Raw genomic sequence first — 18,268 nt, forward strand, 5'->3', positions numbered from 1 at the left:
AAAGAATTGATTCTCTTATGTTTTTTCATGATAATTTATTAAGTACCATACTACATGGGGATATAGAATAAGGAATTCGAAGGTTCATATCATATGAGAGGTATATGGATGCATGAAATTAGGATAATAAGGCCAATTAACTTTAGAATAATAGACATTTTTGGAGGCACAACAAAATGAGCCAAGCACATGAAATAAATGACTCTTTAAGAACAATATTAAGATAAAAGAAGATTTTTACCTAGTGTGGGGACACCACTTTGAAAGAGACAAGAGGATTTACTTAGATACTACCCTGGCTCGCGAGATAAGGACATCTCGAATCTTTTAAGTGGGGGAGATTGTAAGGTCCCCCCCCCCAAGCCATGTATGTATGTGTCTCTTTTAATATAGATTTCAATAAGAAAAGAGAGTGTAATTAGAAAGAGTGAGACAATAAGGCTAGAAACATTAGAAAAGTGTTAGAATAAAAATATTAGCTCTGAAAATCCTAAAAGAAATAAGAACATAAGAATAGTTCTATTAAGAGATAAGTATCCCCAAAAATAGAATTTTGAGTTTAAGTGATAAGAGGTCATATTTAGAGTACTTTTACACATTTAGAGTCCATGCATACTAAAAATGTGGAAAAAAAACGCGTTTCTAAAGATGGTGCGTTTGTGGCTATATACAGACGTTTTTGCCTATTCTGCCCGCGTTCGCTTGTAGACCAGATACCTTCCCGTTTTTTTGACTGGTTACATGACTATATTCTGAGTTTTTATCAGAGAGTCATGGCCGAAACAGTTTGCTGTTTTTGTCAGAGTCTCTACATAGAGAAAACTGTGAGAAGACAGTAAGTAGCCTCAAGGTAATCCTAGAGTTTGAGATGCATATATCCCTTCATTCTTATCTAATATCTCAGAAAAGAAGCTTAGATTGCTATAGTCTTTCGGAGGAAGAGACCAAAACTCCATAGCTTTTCTTTTAGAGAAAGAATAGTATGCCATAGCCCTGTAAAAGAGAAGGCCATTTTGCCATAGATCTTAGAAAGAGAGAAGAGTCACAGTATGAGTAAGAGTGAAGGTGCAAGAATAGAATGGAAAGACATAATGAAAATGCTAGAGCAAAGCAAAGATAACCAAAGTACTTACATGATGAGAAAGGTTGATGTAGACTTCACAGATTTGACACAAGGAAGTACAACACTCTTATAGAGTGCACACACAAACTAAAGTACCTAGTGTATATGGGATAACTCCCAATATGACACGTGGCACTCTCACACAAATATTAGTTCCTAGTACAAACTAGAACACTCAACTTGACTTCATGTTCTAACACCCCCCCATGAAGGAAAGGTGAGTGATAGCATGAGTCCATAAAAGATGCAGTTCCTTGATATTCCCAATAAATCCCCCCTCAAGGAAATGCCTCATACTGCAAGGATAAATCATAGGCTCATGGTCTCTCATGCCAGGGTCTCTGGTCAAGGATAAATCCACGGCTCTAGTCTCTCATGCAAGTTGGACATCCTTGGGTAGGTACAAAATATGGGATATACCAGGACAAACACACAAAACATAATAGATACCTCTGAGAGGTTCAAACAGATAAGACAAGATACCTTTGCATACTCATAGCGGTTGCAACAGGTTTACAAAATCTTTTTTTTTTTGGAAACATGATCCAGGCAGGGAACCCTAGAAACAAAAATCTTTATCATCTACCATATATGCTTTTTCATCGCTTGTGTCCTCCACCATATTTGCTGAATTTTTCTTTGAGAAACAATTATTTTCAGAGTGGCCATTCTTGCCACAAATCCCACATGGCTTGATGCGAAAACAATCTTTCTCATCATGATTGTTTTTGCCACAATGTCTACAAGCTTTAAAAGAAATCCTTTTGAACTTGGTTACCAAAGCTTGTTCTGCCTTCACTTGGTGATCCTTTCGCTTCTCCCGCTTCCTTTCATCTTCCTGCAATGCACTTATGATCCCTTCAAATGAAGGTTCGGGACCATATTTCAGTGTCGTGACCAAGTTGTCATATTCTTCAGGCATGCTTTTGAGAAGCACTGCCATAGCATCATCTTCTGTCCTCACCGGAGAGTGAACGGAAGCCAATTGATTCATTAGGCTTCGCATTTTGTTGATATGAGCATCCAAAGGTGCTCCAGGTTTTAGATCTAACTCAAAGAATTCAATCTTGAGTGACAACTTTGAATGCTTGCTACTTGCACCAAATAAGTGGTCAAGCACATTCCAAGCGTCAGCAGGGTTTTCAAGATCAGAGATGTGATGCAGATAATTGTCTCCAAGACCCAATGCAATGATTGCGAATGCTTGCTCGAGACGTTGAGGTTCCTTTTCCTTCTCGTTTGATGAAGAAGTTCCCTTGACCAGATTCCACAGATTGTACTTCATCAAGTGGAACTTGATCTTCATTTGCCAAGTGTGAAATCCTTGGCCATTGAACTTTTCAATGGCAGCGTGGGTGTTCATCATCGTGAGGAATCACATATGTTGGCCAAATCGTGGATAGATATTCACCAAAGAAGTGTGCTGATTTTGGTATTGAATTCGTTGAAGAAGATGATGGGCAGCTTCAGAGATGGGGCAGCCATAAAATGTGCAGCACTCGGAGAAAATAGGAGCGACCAAATGCAGCACGTGCAGGAAACAGGGGCTGGGCAGATTCAGCAATGTGGCGATGCTGAAAATAAGACGTGGTAGCCTGATGTGGGGCAGCAACAGGAGCGGGCAGAAACTGATAATGGTAGACAGAAATCGAGGCAGCCTTGGCAAGGAGAATCAGAGATATGGCGGGAAGAAGATGGCTGGAAGAGGTGCGGCCAGATTTGGAGCAGCATCAGGGACAAACAAGAGCGGCATGATGTAGAGGCGGGCAGCAGCAGGGTAGTGGCAGCCTGATGTAGAGGCGGGCAGCAGCAAGAGAATGGCGAGGTAAGTGAGAAGAGGTGGCGGGCAGCAAACACGAGGGGAGCGGCCAGATTTGGAGGAGAAGATGGCAAATGAAGAGGGAAATCGTGGGCAGCTACATGTTGATGAAGACCACAGGGAAGCTCCAGCTCCACATGAAGGGGTATGGGAAGGGAAGCCTTCCAAGGAGAGAGAGAGAGAGAAGCTTCTCTTTCTGGCCTCTCTCAACTCAATTCCTTGGAAGGCAAGGAGGAAGGGAGCTGGCTCTGATACCACATGAAGGTGCAAGAATAGAATGGAAAGACATAATGAAAACGCTAGAGCAAAGCAAAGATAACCAAAGTACTTACATGATGAGAAAGGTTGATGTAGACTTCACAGATTTGACACAAGGAAGTACAACACTCTTATAGAGTGCACACACAAACTAAAGTACCTAGTGTATATGGGATAACTCCCAATATGACACGTGGCACTCTCACACAAATATTAGTTCCTAGTACAAACTAGAACACTCAACTTGACTTCATGTTCTAACAAAGAGGAGATAAAGCTTGGAGATGATTGGATGATTTCAATCATAAGAGAAGGTATTAGAAGACTCTATATTCTAAAGCTCTTGTTAATAACGAGCAAAGGCAATGATAAACGACAAATTTCTATGAGGTATATACATATTTTGTTTTTCAATTATATATCATTCTTAGGGGTTGAGGTATGGCCCCGGCTTCTCTATTGATTGTTATAGTGATCTATTTGATTGATTTACCATTTAAAGTTTGTATTCTTTTAAACAACAGCATATGCCTTAATAAAGAATGTCTTATCACAATCTCAAGTTGAAATGCTAAAATCTTTGTGAAAAGGATTGTTTTCTTGAGAAGGTAACATGGATTCTAGTCCTATGGTTTAGTTGAGTAAATGGATTGCTATCTTGGTTAAATTAAGGTACAGGTATAACTCTCCCTGCCTTGACCACGCTGCCCCGTTCTTGTGCTTGTATAGCCGGACGGCAGAGACGTTAGTAAGGCCCGGAGTTGGCCCATGGTATCCCTCATACCATTGGGAGAATGAGGTTTGCCGATTGAGGCAAGTGATTGTGATGCTGCCTAGTTCTGAGGGCCCAGGCTAGTGCGGTGAATTAGCCCACCCTAGTGCGCAGACATCCCTCTGAGGGGCGGGAGGATCAAGCGATGGAGCCTGAGAGGGCGACAGGCCGGCTTGAGTCCTCGCCAGCCGGCCGACGATGAGGTGTATGGTCCCGTAGGGTTTTGCCCAGCATGTGGAGGCTGGAAGGCCGAATTCTAGATCATTGGCGGTATAAAGGAAAAGAATAAGAGAGCCAATTTGGCTTGTATGAAATTCATTCATGTTTAAACTTTGTTTTTATAAATCTTGTCTTTGGCATTATTGTATTGTGGAAAAAGGCAAAGACTGTTTTAATAAACCTTGTGAAAGGGCCTTAATAAAGGAACATGTTTGTTTATGTCAAACAGTGTGGTAGGATTAATTAGAAAACAAATTGACGCGTGAGCAGGGTGGAAAGTGGGAGGATGGAATGCCCTGACGGCACCATCCTATGGACGGGTGGACCCGATTAGTTGGGTAGCTTTCCAACATATTAAGTGAAAGTCCTACGTTAGAGAAAAAGGTTCTCGAGCAATTCTATTCTCGAAGACTAGGACAACGGCTGTGCCTTGCATGGATGAGGAAAAAAGCGTTGTCTCTAGGGATCAAGACTAGTAGTTACCCAATGTATGATCAATTGTCCTATGGGTGATTTGATGTTTAGAAGACCACACTCCCCCTGTGGGATAGAATTAGGTCTTACCTATGAATCGTATCCTTGAATCTCTGCATGGTCAAGGTGTTGATGAGTAGGAAATTTTCTCCAAGTTAAGACTTAGTGGACTATCTTAAGTGTTTCCCCCATTTTGGAAGGGGGGAACCTTACACCTAGACCCATGCAGGCCACTGATCTACAGTCTTTGCTAGTACACCGTCCTTTCGTCCTTGCTTTGTGTAGGGCCTGCCGTACCCGTACCCGTACCCCACAGTTATATAAACCCTCGGGGTGCTCCATGGTGGGCAACATGCATTTCTATGTAGCCTTTGTTCTGATGTGCCGTCGTCCATTCCCTGTGTAGTGTACTTGCTGTAGTACAGCCGCCCCTTGAGCCACACCTCTGCAACCACCCCTCTCACACCCCCTCATTTGCCACTTTTCAGATAAGGTAATTTTCCTCTATCCCCCTCTTCCTAGGAGAGGCAGTGTCCTTAACTCTTCTCCCCCCCGTGTGAAGAGACTTACAACAGCCCTCAGCCCTTCTCCCCTTTTGCAAAACGTTTTTATGTTAAGGACATCTCACAATTCTCCCCCCCCCATTTGCGTGGATTTTAGTAAGAGGTTTTAGCCTTAAGAGAGGGTTCGTGCGTTGTGGTCTTTTGCTCATACGGTGAGCAAAAGATCTCAGAATTGAGATCCGATTGAAGCGTTTTGACCACGACAGCGAGCCCTGCAAGATGACATCCAAGATGGCCCCTTCCCAGAAACATCAGAATATTACCTCGGGAGGAGGAGCGCGTAACAACGCGATTAGGGAAGATGCTCCCGATGCGGCTCCACTCCCTTTACAAGCTCCTCAAGGAAATGGTGGCTAGGTTAGCTTGGAAGAGTTTTTTTTATATTAGTGTAAATAAATGTGTATCTTTTCCTTTTAAAATAATGGCATAAAATTGTATGAAGTTACGAATTGTGTGATGCTGTATTCATAAATTGCATTGAAATTGTTATCTTTAAAGAGTGCAAGTTTTTCATGGCTTCGACGCTAACTCCGTTCTGTGCTTGTGTAGCCAGGCGGCATCGTTAGAGCAAAGCCCAGGAATTGCCCAAGGTATCCCTCGTACCATTGGGAGAATAAGGTTGGCCGATTGAGGCGAGAGATTATGATGCTGCCTAGTTCTGAGGGCCCAAGCTAGTGCGGTGAATAAGCCCACCCTAGTGTATAGACATCCCTCTGAGGGGCGGGAGGATCGAGCGATGGAGCCTGAGAGGGCGACAGGCCAGCTTGAGTCCTCGCCACAACGATGAGGTGTATGGTTCCGTAGGGTTATGCCCAGCATGTAGAGGCTGGAAGGTCGAATTCTAGATCATCGACAATATAAAGGAAAAGAATAAGAGAGCTGGTTTGGCTTGTATGAAATTGATTCATGTATAAACTTTTTTATAAATCTTGTCTTTGGCATTATTGTACTGTGGAAAAAGGCTGTTTTAACAAACCTTGTAAAAAGGGCCTTAATTAAGGAATATGTTTATTTATGTCAAACAGTGTGGTAGGATTAATTCGATAATAAATTGACGCGTGAGTAGGGTGGTGGGAGGATGGAATGCCCCGAGACGGCACCATCCTACTACGGACGGGTGGACCCGATTAGTCAGGTAGCTTTCCAACAGATTAAATGAAAGCCCTACGCTAGATAAATAGGTTCTTGGGCAACTCTATTCTAGAAGACTAGGCCAGTGGTTGTGCCTTGCATGGATGAGGAAAAAAGCGTTGCCTCTAGAAATCAAGTCTAGTAGTTGCCCAATTTATGATCAATTACCCTATGGGTGATTTGATTTTTAGAAGATCACGCTCCCCCTGCGGGATCGGACTAGGTCTTACCTATGAATCATATCCTTGAATCTCTACATGGTCAAGGTGTCGATAAATAGGAAATTTTCTCCAAGTTAAGACTTAGTGGACTATCGTAAGTGTTTTTCCTATTTTAGAAGAGGGGAACCTTACAATTGGTATCAGAGCTGATCTTAGCTCCTAGGAATTGCCATTTAAGGACTGTTTTGCAACATGAATGTTTTACCTAACATAATGCTAATTAATAAAAACATCCTACTAAAAAAACAAGTTGAATTGATGTTTGAATGATTGTAGGAAGAGGAAGATGCCTACTCGAAGTTTCTAGTTTTCCAATGCATCTTCGAGACTGCTAGTCACTCCTCAAATTTCGAGTTCCATGACACCATGGTGCAGATACTAGAGAAGATGTCCCTCCCTCATTTCTCTCGTATTGAAAGAGGATGGGGTAGAGATTTTTGGAGTCGTGGGCCAAGATATTTCTTCATCCGAGCAGATCGAATTAGGAACCTTACCACCACCGACCTAAAGCGGATTTGTTGGATTGAAAAGTTGAAGATGATCCGTTTATTTTGGTTCGTCGGTACCCCCAGGGCCGACACCTCTGTGACTATAGATGGGATTCGCATACCTCAAGATCGCTGGGTGTATGACCAAGTGATGCAAGTCTTACCTGCTGTTGACAGAGTAGCTACGTTGGGACCTACCCCAATCCAGAGTCTACCACCCTTACCATCAGTTTTTAGAGTCTTAGAAACTACAGCGAAACCCCCATATTTCACCTATGTGGACTGCTCTACCCTTACGTCATAGTCAAGCTTAGGAATTTTCCTTGATGGCAAATAAGACTAATTATATTAGTCTCAGATCTTTGTAATAAAACTCATCCTTGTAAATACTTGAAAATAAAATGATTTGAATGTTTTACTCTCCAAAATAAGCGTTGTGCAAATATGAATCTTGTAATCTTAAAATTGTTTTTACAATGATGGCCAGGACGATCACCCTCCACTTCCCAATGTGCTTTACACTGATATCCAGGAGAAGAAGCTCTTGCTCAAGCAAATGCAACCTCCCTCCTTTAAAGGAGAAGGTTCAAAGATTGAGAAGGATGCTGAAGTCTGGATTGAAGCGATGGACGATTATTTCTCTGCCCGCCGGTACTGGAGTAGCAAATCAGTCTATGCTTGCATGGTTTCGCCTCATCGGAGATGCTAAACTCTGGTGGAAACAGTGGTGCCGTGACAAGGGAGTCACCGAGCATTCTCAAACATGGGAAGACATCAAGCAGGCTGCGAAGGAAAGATATCTTCCCCCATCTCATGAATCCATAAAGATGAATGAGTTTTTTAGTCTTAGGCAGTGTAGCTTAACTCTTGAGGACTACTATTCCAAATTTATCACTCTTCAAAAGTATGCCCCAGCTATGACTACTTCCCAGCAAGTGGCTCGTTTCTGCCAAAGGTTAAATGAACCCTTAGATTCCCGCCTTGAAGCAATGAGGCCAAGCACATTACAGGATGCTCTCATACGAGCAAAGCCCCTTGTGAAAGAAATGAGGACTGACAAACCTAAGCATCAAAAGAGATCTTACCCTGAGGCAAATCCTAAAGATCAACCCTACAAGAAACCCCAACAGAATTTCCCCTACTACAACAGAGGGCGACAAAGCAACTCTTTTGTCCCCTGCTCGTATGCTGCTTCTTCCAGAGAAGGCCCTCTGTGTTTTGAGTGCAATGAGCCGGGACACTTTAGGGCCAACTGTCCCAAGATGGCAACATCATTTCCCCAAGGTGGTAGAGGAATTCAAGGCCGTGGAACCCCTATCCACCAAGGTGCAAGAGGCGGTGGACGTGGCAGAGGCCGCAGAGGAGCAGTTGCTAGGACCGCTTGTATTATAGGTGAAGAACCGACCTTGGAAATGGCTGAAGAAGAGTGTGCCACTGTCCATGCGGCAGTAGAACACCAAGGTCCGAATAAACAATTTGGTGTAATCCAAACCCCAGCCACTCATCACGGTAAGCCATTTCAGCTTTTGATTGATTGTGGCAGTACCCATTCATTTCTTTCTCCTAGGTGTTTTTGCAAAAATTAAACTTGGGTCAAAAAACAGCTAGAAGAATGACTATAGAGTTAGCCAGTGGTGGGAAAGAAGTAGTATCTCGCCACTCTATAGAAAACCTTGATTTTGAGCTGGGTAATGAGCAAACTCATGGCCACTTTAGAGTCTTGCCATTAGGAATTTATGATGGAATCCTTGGGATGGATTGGTTAATTGCAAACAAGGCTAGCATTCATTGTAACCAGGGAAGTATCACTTTTGAAAATGAGCATGGCCAAGTAATATCCGTTCAAGGGATAACAGGAAAACCTAAATCTAGGGTAGTCAAGGAAAAACATCTTCTCAAGGGAACACGTAAGGGTTAACAAGTTTTCTTAGTCAAGCTCAACAAAACCATTGAACCTAGTAAGGAGACAGAACCCTCTTGGCTCCAAGAATTCTCTGACATCTTCCCTGACAAGCTTATAGGGCTACCACCTCCTCGAGAAGTCGATCATGAAATCGAGGTGATCCCTGGGGCTCAACCCGTCTCAAAAACGCCCTATAAAATGTCCCTTCCTGAAGCCATTGAACTTAAAGAGCAACTTTCCCAACTCATTGAGCAAGGATTCGTACACCCCAGTAGCTCTCCTTGGGGGGCACCTGTCCTTTTCCAAAAAAAGAAGGACGGAACTCTCCGCCTCTTTTATCCAGGACTAAATCAAGTCACTGTCAAGAATAAGTATCCTATCCCTCGCATCGACGAACTTCTTGATAGGCTTCATGGGGCCAAAGTCTTCTCAAAAATATATTTGAGGTCTGGTTACTATCAGATCAAAGTCAAGGAAGCAAATATACCCAAGACAACCTTCAATACCCGTTATGGCCACTATGAGTTTACTGTAATGTCATTCGGGATAACCAATGCTCCTGCAACCTTCAACCACCTAATGCAAGATATATTCCGCCCTTACTTGGATGAATTTGTGCTTGTTTTTCTTGATGACATCTTAATCTACTCCAAATCAATGGAAGAGCATGAGGAGCATGTGCGTAGAGTTCTATAATTGTTGCGCAGACACAAACTCTATGCCAAGAAGAGCAAATGTACCTTCTTTACTCATCAAATTAAATATCTTTGATTCATCGTCTCCAAAGATGGCATTTCAGTAGACCCCGCCAAGGTCAAAGATATTTTGGAGTGGCCACCCCCTAAAACAGTTCGTGAAGTTCGTGGGTTTTTGGGAATCATGGGATAGTATAGGATTTTTATCAAAGATTATGCCTTGGTAGCTGCACCTTTGACGGATCTTCTTAAGAAGGATTGCAAAATAGTGTGGCTACCAATCCATCAAAATAGTTTTGATCAGCTCAAGGTCATTATTACTTCTACCCCAGTCCTGAAACTTCCTGATTTCACCAAGGAATTTGAAGTGGTAGTCTAGCAGTTGGTGGTGTCTTAGGCCAAGAAGGAAGACCAGTCGCTTATACTTCCCGCAAGCTGAAGCAATATGAAGCAAATTATGCCACCCATGATTTGGAGCTCTTAGCAGTTGTTCATTGCCTCAAATTATGGAGACATTATCTCTTTGGGGGAAAATTCTAACTTGTAACTGACCACAAAAGTCTAAAGTGGATCTTCACCCAGCCTAACCTCAACATGCGGCAAAGGAGATGGATTGAAATTCTACAAGAATATGACTTCGACATCAAATTCCACCCTGGGAAAGATAATGTGGTAGCAAATGCACTTAGCCGCCGCAAATCTTTCTTGAGTGCAATTTCAATGCCAAATAATCCCATACTGGTCAAGGTGGAAGAAGTCTCATCTCATAATCCAGATTATCAGAGGATGATGAAGTTAGTAGAAGAAGGAGGAAATTTAGAGAAAGAGAAGAATCTAATCAAGGGATACTCCACTCATGAAGGAAGCCTCTACTTCAATCACAGGCTATGTATCCCTAAAGATCGTGCTTTAAAGAAACTAATCCTCCATGAAGCTCATGATAGTCCTACTGCGGGACACCCAGGCTATGCAAAAACATTAAATGCCATAAGAACGAGCTTTCATTGGGGCACGCTTGAAAAATGATGTCTTCGGTACTTGAAGAAATGTCTCTCATACCAAAGGATCAAAGCTGAAAGGGTCAAGATGCCTGGGAAACTTCAGCCCCCTTGGATATTCCCCAAATGAAGTGGAAGTGCATTAGTATGGATTTTGTCACAAGTCTCCCCACTATTCAAGGAGGATATGACTCCATTCTGGTAGTAGTAGACTTACTTACCAAAGTCTCCCCACACTGTTCAAGGAGGATATGACTCCATTCTGGTAGTAGTGGACTTACTTCCCAAAGTAGCTCACCTTATACCAGTAAAGAAGACCTTCAAAGATTCTGATGTTGCTCGAATATTCATCAAGGAAGTCCTCAAACTTCATGGTCTCCCAAAAAGGATAGTAAGTGTGACCGGGATTCTGACTTCACTTCAAAGTTCTGGTAGTCCTTATTTCTAGCCCTGGGAACTCAACTTTGCTTTAGCACAGCTTATCATCCAGAGACCGATGATGGCCAGACTGAGAGAGTCAATCAAGTAATTGAAGACATTCTCAGAGCATATTGTGGACGAGAACCAAGAAGGTGGATTCAATACCTTCCTCTGGTAGAATTTGCCCACAATGCATCTTATCATCAGAGCATAGGAATGTCACCATTCAAAGCACTCTATGGGCAAGAATTCTTGTCTCCTCTAAATTTCTCTGATCCGACCATAAGAGTTAAGGCATCCAAGAAAATGCTCAAAGAGATGGAAGAACAAACCAAGCCTAATCCCGAAAGGATATTAATGCTGACACCAAGAGGTCTGAAAGGATCTTCAAGGAAGGAGAGAAAGTTCTTCTACGAGTGCAACCCAAACAAAGTTCTCTATCACTTGGAAAATATAAGAAGCTCAGTCCTAGGTATTGTGGTCCCTATATAGTTATCAAGTGTCTAGGTAAAAGTGCCTATAAACTCAAACTCCCAGCCCATATCAAAGTCCACAATGTACTTTTATGTAAGTTTGTTAAAACCTTATGTACCGAGTCTCGATCATATTCTTGATGATGAACAAGTTGTAATCCCTACTCAAGGAGTCCTTGAATTACAACCCAGTAGCATCATAGATTCTAGGGAAAGGCAACTCCAAAATAGAACTCTTGTAGAACATCTAGTACAGTGGAAAGATTACCCTGAAGAGGATGCAACTTGGGAAGATGAAGCTACACTCTTAAAGGATTATCCCCAATTCATGACGACATGAGGACATCTCGATTTCTTTAAGGGGGGAAGGATGTAACATACCCATCTTCACAAATAAAGAAATGTCCATGTAATAGATAAATTTATGAGTTTTTATGGAATAAAAATCAATGATTTTATTATTTGAGTCATTTCTATTTAGAATCTTCAAATTTTGAGTCCAAAATTTGGAATCTACGTGCGATTTTACCCTAATATAGGATTTTACAGCATCCAAAACGGACACCGGATCAAGCTTATATGCAAATTTCAGTCATTTTTTGTTAAAAAGCGACGACCTTTAAACCTTAATAAATGCACGACCGGGCGTCCGATTGACAAACAGTCTGAACCCCAATGACCAGGAGAACCTTTCGGACAAAAAAAAATCACCCTCTCGGGGGCGGTCGGGCACGCAAATTGAGGTCGGTGTCCCAAATTTGGGGACCCCATCCCAAAATTTAGACCGTACACACTTACCAGGGTGCTCGTACGATGGCCGCACAAGAACCAAAGGATGGCCGTCCACTGTGTGGTCCACACGTATCGCTACTACGTGGACACCCATACTGCCCCCCCTGACCAGATAAGGTACATGCGTACCACTCCTTTTCGTGTTAACCGGCACCGTATCTTTTCCCTAGACCCATGCAGGCCACTGATCTACAACCTTTGTTGGTACATCGTCCTTTCATCCTTGCTTTGCGCAGTGCCCGTCGTACCCATACCCCACAGTTATATAAACCCCCGGGGGTGCTCCATGGGCAACACGCATTTCTACGTAGCCTATGCTCTGCTGTGTCGCCGTCCGTCCCTGTGCAGTGTGCTGTATTACAGCCGCCCCTTGTAGCCACCCCTCTCACACCCCCTCATTTGTGCCACTTTTCAGATAACGCAATTTTCCTCTATCCCCCTCTTGCTAGGAGGCAGTGTCCTTAACTCTTCTCTCTCTCTCTCTCCCCCCCCGCCCGTGTGAAGAGACTTACATCAGCCCTCAGCCCTTCTCCCCTTTTGCAAAACGTTTTTGTGTTAAGGACATCTCACAATTCTCCCCCTCCCATTTGCGTGGACTTTAGTAAGAGGTTTTAGCCTTAAGAGAGGGTTCATGCGCTATGGTCTTTTGCTCATACGGTGAGCAAAAGATCTCAAAATTGAGATCTGATTGAAGCGTTTCGACTGCACTACAAGACGACATCCAAGATGGCCCCTTCCCAAAAATGTCAGAATATTGCCTCAGGGGAGGAGCGCACAACAACGAGATTAGGGAAGATGCTCCCGAAGCAACTCCAACTCTTCCTTTACAAGCTGCTCAAGGCAATGGTGGCCAGGTTAGCTTGAAAGAGCTTTTTTTTATACGTGTTAATAAATGTGTATCTTTTCCTTTTAAAATAATGACATAAAATTGTATGAAGTTATGCATTGTGTGATGCTGTATTCAATAAATTGCATTGAAATTGTTATATCTTTAAAGAGTGCAAGTTTTTCCTGGCTTCGACGCTAACTCCGTTCCGTGCTTGTGTAGCCGGGCGGCGTCGTTAGCAAAGCCCTAGAATGGCCCAAGGTATCCCTCATACCATTGGGAGAATAAGGTTCGCCGATTGAGGCGAGAGATTATGATGTTGCCTAGTTCTAAGAGGGCCCAGGCTAGTGCGGTGAATAAGCCCACTCTAGTGTGCAGACATCCCTTTGAGGGGCGGGAGGATCGAGCGATGGAGCTTGAGAGGGCGACAGGGCCGGCTTGAGTCCTCGCCACCAGAGCGGCCGCCCTGCCGTACGATGAGGTGTATGGTCCCGTAGGGTTTTGCCCAGCATGTAGAGGCTGGAAGGCCGAATTCTAGATCATCGGTAGTATAAAGGAAAAGAATAAGAGAGCCGGTTTGGCTTGTATGAAATTGATTCATGTATAAACTTTTTTATACAAATCTTATCTTTGGCATTATTGTACTGTGAAAAAAGGCTGTTTTAACAAACCTTGTGAAAAGGGCCTTAATTAAGAAATATGTTTATTTATGTCAAATAGTGTGGTAGGATTAATTAGAAAAGAAATTGACGCGTGAGTAGGGTGGAAAGTGGGAGAATGGAATGCCCCGATGACACCATCCTACGGACGGGTGGACCCGATTAGTCGGGTAGCTTTCCAACAGATTAAGTGAAAGCCCTACGCTAGATAAATAGATTCTTGGGTAACTCTATTCTAGAAGACTAGGCCAGCTGGCTGTGCCTTGCATGGATGAGGAAAAAAGTGTTGCCTCTAGAAATCAAGTCTAGTAGTTGCCCAATTTATGATCAATTACCCTATGGGTGATTTGATTTTTAGAAGATCACGCTCCCCCCTGCAGGATAGGACTAGGTCTTACCTATGAATCGTATCCTTGAATCTCTACATGGTCAAGGTGTCGATAAATAGGAAATTTTCTCCAAGTTAAGACTTAGTGGACTATCTTAAGTGTTTCCCCTATTTTAGAAGGGGAGAACCTTACATCTTTTTATTATTCAAAAAGAGTAATCCCCACCGCTTGTGTATTCTAAAAGTGTTATTTTTATTCTATGCATAGAAAAATGCATATTAGAAATACTTTTATTATAAAAGTGTTCTTTTTATTAGAATTAATTTCTATGCATAGAAACATGCATATTGGGAATATTTTAATTATAAAAGTGTTACTTTCATCAAAAAAATTTTTTATGCATAAATAGATGCATAAAAGAATTTTTTTAATTATAAAAGTGTTACTTTCATTAAAATTGAATTTATGCATAAGTAGATGCATAAAAGAAATTTTTTTATTATAAAAGCGTTACTTTCATCAAATTTTGATTTTATGCATAGAAAGATGCATAAAGAATCTATTTTATTCCAAAAGTGTTATTCTCATCAAATTTTGATTTTATGCATATAAGGATGCATAAAGAATTTATTTTTATTTCAAAAGAGTTATTCTCATTAATTTTGATTTTATTTATAGAAAGATGCATAAAGAAATTTATTTTTATTTCAAAAGAGTTACTCTCATTAATTTTGATTTTATGTATAGAAAGATGCATAAAGAAATTTATTTTTCTTTCAAAAGATTTACTCTCATTAATTTTGATTTTATGCATAGAAAGATGCATAAAGAAATTTATTTTTATTTTAAAAGAGTTATTCTCATTAATTTTGATTTTATGCATAGAAAGATGCATAAAGAAATTTATTTTTCTTTCAAAAGAGTTACTCTCATTAATTTTGATTTTATGCATAGTAAGATGCATAAAGAAATTTATTTTTATTTCAAAAGAGTTACTCTTAGTAATTTTGATTTTATGTATAGAAAGATGCATAAAGAAATTTATTTTTATTTCAAAAGAGTCTCTCAGTAATTTTGATTTTATGCATAGAAAGATGCATAAAAAAATTTATTTTTTATTTCAAAAGAGTTACTCTCATCAATTTTGATTTTATGCATAGAAAGATGCATAAAGAAATTTATTTTTATTTCAAAAGAATTATTCTCATCAATTTTGATTTTATGCATAGAAAGACGCATAAAGAAATTTATTTTTATCTCAAAAGAGTTATTCTCATCAATTTTGACTTTATGCATGGAAAGATGCATAAAGAAATTTATTTTTATCTCAAAAGAGTTATTCTCATTAATTTTGATTTTATGCATGGAAAGATGCATAAAGAAATTTATTTTTATTTCAAAAGAGTTACTCTTATTAATTTTGATTTTATGCATGGAAAGATGCATAAAGAAATTTATTTTTATTTCAAAAGAGTTATTCTCATTAAAATTTAATTTATGCATAGAAAGATGCATAAAAGATTTATTTTTATTTCGAAAGTGTTATTCTCCTTATTGAATTTATGCATAAATAAATGCCTAAACAAATTTTTATAAAAGTGTTATTTTCCACTAAAGTTCTTATGCATAAATAGATGCGTAAAGAATCTTTATATCAAAAATAAGAATTCTCTTACATTCTATAAATAGATGTGATAAGATGTGATATGAATCAGATAGATGAGAATGAATGATAAGGGATGTGAATGGATGTGATGTGATGTGAATCAAATAAATGTGAATGAATACATGAGATGTGATGTCATGTGAATCAGGATGTAAATGAATGATATAGGATGTGAATGAATGTGTTAGCATTTGAATCGAGATGTGAATTAATGAAATAGGATATGAATGAATGTGTTAGCATGTGAATCGGGATGTGAATGAATGATATAGGATGTGAATGAATGTGATAGCATGTGAATGAATGATAAGAGCTGTGAATGAATGTGATGTGATGTGAATCAGATAAATGTGAATAAATAGATGAGATGTGATGTCATGTGAATCACAATATAAATGAATGATATAGGATGTGAATGAATGTATTAGCATGTGAATCGGGATGTGAATGAATGATATAGGATGTGAATGAATGTGTTAGCATGTGAATGGAGATGTGAATGAATGATACAGGATGTGAATGAATGTGTTAGTATGTGATGTGAGTGAATGTGTTAGCATGTGAATCGAGATGTGAATGAATGATATAGGATGTGAATGAATGTGATAGCATGTGAATGAATGATAAGGGATGTGAATGGATGTGATGTGATGTGAATCGGTATGTGAATGAATGATAAGGACGTGAATGAATGTGTTAGCATGTGAATCGGGATGTGAATGAATGAGATGTGATGTGAAATGGATGTGATAAGATGCGTTGTAAACTAGATATATGTTAATGTATGTGAAGTGATGAGATGTATGGATAGATGCAAGTGGATGAGATCTGATGAGGATAAATGAGGAACTAAGTGATGAGATAGAAAAAGATGTGATTAGATGAGAATGGGAATACTTATGAAATGAATGTGCATTGATGTGGGTTGATGTGTAGATAATGTGGATTAATGTGGATTAATATATAGATGATGTGGATTGATGTGTGGGTAATGTGGATTAACGTGAATGGATGTATGGATGATGTGGTTTGATGTGTGGATAATGTGGATTGACGTGAATGGATGTATGGATGATGTGGATTGATGTGTGGATAATGTGAATTGATGTGGATGGATGTATGGATAATGTGGATTGACGTGTGGATTGATGTGGATGGATGTATGGAAGATGTGGATGGATGTGTGGATAATGTGGATTGATGTGGATGGATGTATGGATAATGTGGATTGATGTGTGGATGATGCGATTGGATGTGATTTGATGTGGGAATGATGTGATGTGATAGGGATCGATGAAGAAAAAAAATTGTGGGAAGATGAGAAAAGATGGGGACTAATGTGAAAGGATGTGGATGATGAGAAAAGATGGAAATATTGTTAGAACTGTATTTGTATGTGAAATCTGTTTTTAAATGAATGTTTTATGTCAAGAATGCTGGGGAAGCATTTTGACTGTCTTGTGAATGAGGTCGTGGAGACCTATCTGTTAAAGTTGCCAACTGCTGACGGAGAGTCAACGGAGGACGTCTCGCGTAGCAAGGTCGGCCGAGGTCTTGATTTAAATGGTGAGCTTCCGGTACAGTGGATGAGGACCAAGGAAGCGGCCTATGAGTGAAGCGCTAGGTGACCTACGAAGGATCCTAGAGGGTGCTGACCATACGGTGCTCGGGCTCTGGGTCACCGAAGATACCCACACGTACGTCGAGGAACATATTGGAACAAGGAGTAAGAGTTGTTTTCTGAATTCGGGCATGGATCTGGTTGATTGACCTTGTTCGTCCTCAACGGATAAGTCCATGGCTCTTTTATATGGATCTTTTGGTTGATCTTGCTGATCTTCAACGGAGACTCCATTTTTGTTAAAGTGAATACTTGCCGGTTACTATGAGCTAGGAACTATCAAAAGGCCCCTGAGTGGACAGGGGGGTGAGCGTTCTGGTTGCCAATGATACCATAGGTACATCGATGAAGGAATGTTTGGAAATATGGATTCAACTGGTGGATAATTAGAGGATTATGATCAGTGACACTATGGTTTCATTAAATGATTGTTTTAACGACTGTTGAATCTGTGAAAAAGGTAATTTTATATTGGGTGTGTAAGTGGTGTGACTAGTTTTAAGTTTGCATGAATTTCCAGCTAGGGGACCTGGGAACTCTTTTCCCTGGTACTCGCGACAACCTAACCAAATTCTTAATTGGATCCTATCACTACATTGGTTGGGCGGTTGTCTAACCCATGGGACTGGATGGGGTTAGACTGGACTGATGGATACCTAAATTGAGACTCAATTTCGTTCTAGTTCGATAGATGAAGTAAATCCTGCACAAAAATTATTCTACGGAAAAGAATCAACGGCTGTGCCTCTCAATGAGGAAAAAAGCGTTGGTCTCTATGATCCAAGTACAATCTTTTCCCTGATTTGACTATGGGACTT

Source organism: Cibotium barometz, chromosome 45 (genome assembly GCF_041138505.1).
Source record: "Cibotium barometz isolate CiBa-2024 chromosome 45, ASM4113850v1, whole genome shotgun sequence".
Lineage (NCBI taxonomy): Eukaryota > Viridiplantae > Streptophyta > Polypodiopsida > Cyatheales > Cibotiaceae > Cibotium > Cibotium barometz.